Source organism: Tribolium madens, unplaced genomic scaffold (assembly GCF_015345945.1).
Source record: "Tribolium madens isolate multiple individuals breed KSU strain unplaced genomic scaffold, Tmad_KSU_1.1 Scaffold_3;HRSCAF=73;Tcas5.2_LG2, whole genome shotgun sequence".
NCBI lineage: Eukaryota > Metazoa > Arthropoda > Insecta > Coleoptera > Tenebrionidae > Tribolium > Tribolium madens.
In genome coordinates, this window is record NW_025401006.1 from 14,533,799 (window position 1) to 14,536,610 (window position 2,812).

The following is a 2,812-nucleotide window of genomic DNA, read 5'->3' on the forward strand; positions in this document are numbered from 1 at the left end:
ATAGAAAATTGACAATTTTCAATTTTGTTTTGATAGAAAACACTTAAATTCATCAAAAAATAATCAAATATAAGGCATTTTGGTTAAGTTTTACAATTTGTTATGAAAAACACGAAAATAATACATTCTTAACTTATTTTTGTCTTATTTAACAAAGAAAGAAAAATAACGGATTTAGTCTCAATCTTGCAATTTTCTATTCTTTTTTGGTAAAATAGGTYAAATCTTGCGGTTTTTTTAAATGAAAAATACAAAAACAAAGCATTTTTAAGCCTAATTTACTCTATTTTTATTTTTTTTTCAATTTTTTTGAAAAGTTTATGAAAAATAGTCAGTTTTGTTAAATTATTTTACTATTTTTTTTCTGTTTTGACAAAACATTTTGAATCTACASCTTTTTTCAGTAAATTGAACAAAATAGATGTATTTTTGTTCTAATTTTTTTACTTCTACCTCTTATTGGATCCTCTTGCCCTGTTGTGCCAAAATCTTTCAAATTTTGTGAATCTTTCGGGCGAAAAAAAATGTTTTTTTATTTATTTTTGTCTTATTTTAGCAAACAAAAGAAAACAAAAAATGGGTAGTATTATTTTATTATCTGTCATCATTTTACTTCTGCATTTATTTAAAAAAAAATACAATATAAAATATTTGTTAAAATAACATAGCAACTCTTAAGAAAAGGAAAAAAGTGTTAAAATTTGTCCTACTATAAGTATTTCAACAGTTTTGACAAAGACAGAAGTATTAGAGGTGGGGTTATAATGTTTATGAGGTTTAAAAAATATCAATGTTAAACCCTCGCCCCATCTCTAATCCCGAGTCTAATCCATTATTGCTCTTGGTCAACAAAGAAAATAATATTGACTACTATGAGAAAAAAACAACTTTACAACCTCCAAACAAAGTAAATAATGGTATTTTTACAACTAGTGGTGAAAAAGCGCGTTTTACTATTTAAGTAAAAATTGAGCGTAATCGCGCAGACTTGTCAAGGCAGCGTGGCCGAGCGGTCTAAGGCGCTGGTTTTAGGCACCAGTCCGAAAGGGCGTGGGTTCGAATCCCACCGCTGTCAAGTCCTTTTTTTTTTCTTTTTCTACCCCTATTAATAAATAAATATTTTTGAATCGATTTGTGTGAAATGGAACGTCACATTTATCTACGATCTAGATCACATAGTTTGTTCGGGTCTCCCATTTTAATGAAATTTATGTGAAACTGTACAAGGACAACGAGGGGTGAATATCGATGGGGTAAACTCACCCCCAGTAGGCCTTTTTCTTATCAAAATTATCAAGTGGACTATACTATAACGAGCAGAAGAGAATAATTATCCTGCATAACACTAAATCAGGTTGGGAAACTTTAAATAGTGGAAAATAGAGCCACAGAATTTGTTTAGCTTTTAATTGCTTTTTTATGCTGAATTACAATGTTTTATTCAGATTTTTATTCTTGACGGTAATTAATTCGCGTAGAAAAAATTAAATATGCAATTTTTGTGCAAATTTCCTCTTAAATGAAAATAATAAACATAAAATTCAAGGACAACGATTACAGGATGAACCGTTTCGTGTTTTGCGTGTTTTCAGGAAACTTCCTGAATCTTGTACACATGCTCGTTTTCAGAGAAATCGTAAATTGAATCGACAACAACTTTTAATAAAAATACTATTAATATTAGTGACAAAAAAAATTGGTAATCTCAATTTCTAAGTAAAAATTACAATCATTTATAGTCTACCGCTATCTCTTCAAATTTTACCAATGTTTCAATATAGCGGGTGACTGTAAATGACTGTCAAACTCAAACGTCCAATTTTTATAGACAATTGTCATTCATTTGAGACGAGCAGTATTGCCAACTGATTTTTTATCTCAAACATTTATAATTATTATTATAGTATTATTAATTAATTAAGCCAACTGATAGATTTTAGTCAAAAGTATTGTTTAAAAATAGTAGTAGGCAAATGAAGGCTAGTCTTGTTGATTAAAATTCTATATTTTGTAAAATAATTGTGAAATAAAACTTCCATGAGCAAAATACTTAAAAGTCAATTTTATTTTTCCAACAATCGGATGAAATACAATTATGAAAAAAAGAAAATAATAATCTAATTTGTTGAGTAGTTACTTAGCGTCAATCTTTGATGATTCAAAAAGCTCATTACCTTTGATCTTGTCACAAACAAACAAGAACGCTAAAAGCTTAGTTTAAGAAATTGTGAAATATACAGGGTGTCTCAGCAAATTAAAAAAGTCTATTAGTGACCTTTAAATTGTAAAATTAAAAAAAAAATTATAGGACATTGATAGATACTAATCAACTATACAGTGTGTCTCAAAAATAAATTACAATACAAACTTGTGTTTTTTTTTAAACAATGTTTTTACGCTAAACTTTTATTAGTCGATTTTGCTTAGTTTTAGAAATAATATCAAATTACATGCTTTTTTGCAAAATTACACTTTTGTATTCATTTATTTCATAATATTTACACTTGCAAAATAAAGCTTTTTTAATTAAATTTAATGGTGAAGCTTAAAGTTGAAAAGGTTTTSTGGGGTAGATTTATTAYTAAGTRTCGTTAAACTTCYTRMTTTTTTTACAATAAAATTACATTTTAGTATTTATTTATAAAAGTTTATTTCGTAATTTTTGAACTTGCAAAATAATTAATTTAATGAATTTGTTATGAAGGAAATTTTGTAAAAAATCCGTTTTTGACTGAAACACTATTAAAACGCTTTCTAAAAAACAAAAATAATGTAATGTTCGGCTCAAATAGATAATTTTTCAGTCTGTTTT

At 26.9% G+C, this 2,812-nt stretch overlaps 1 protein-coding gene and 1 non-coding gene across 4 annotated transcripts in view; one reads left to right on the forward strand and one right to left on the reverse strand.

Moving 5' to 3' along the window:
• Positions 1 to 2,812, reverse strand: part of LOC123007794 — a 124,309-nt gene that overhangs the window by 119,496 nt on the left and 2,001 nt on the right. The gene's annotated exons all lie outside the window — the stretch shown is intronic.
• On the forward strand, positions 996 to 1,075 carry Trnal-uag. Its single transcript has one exon. It is a non-coding gene; the product is annotated as a tRNA-Leu (tRNA).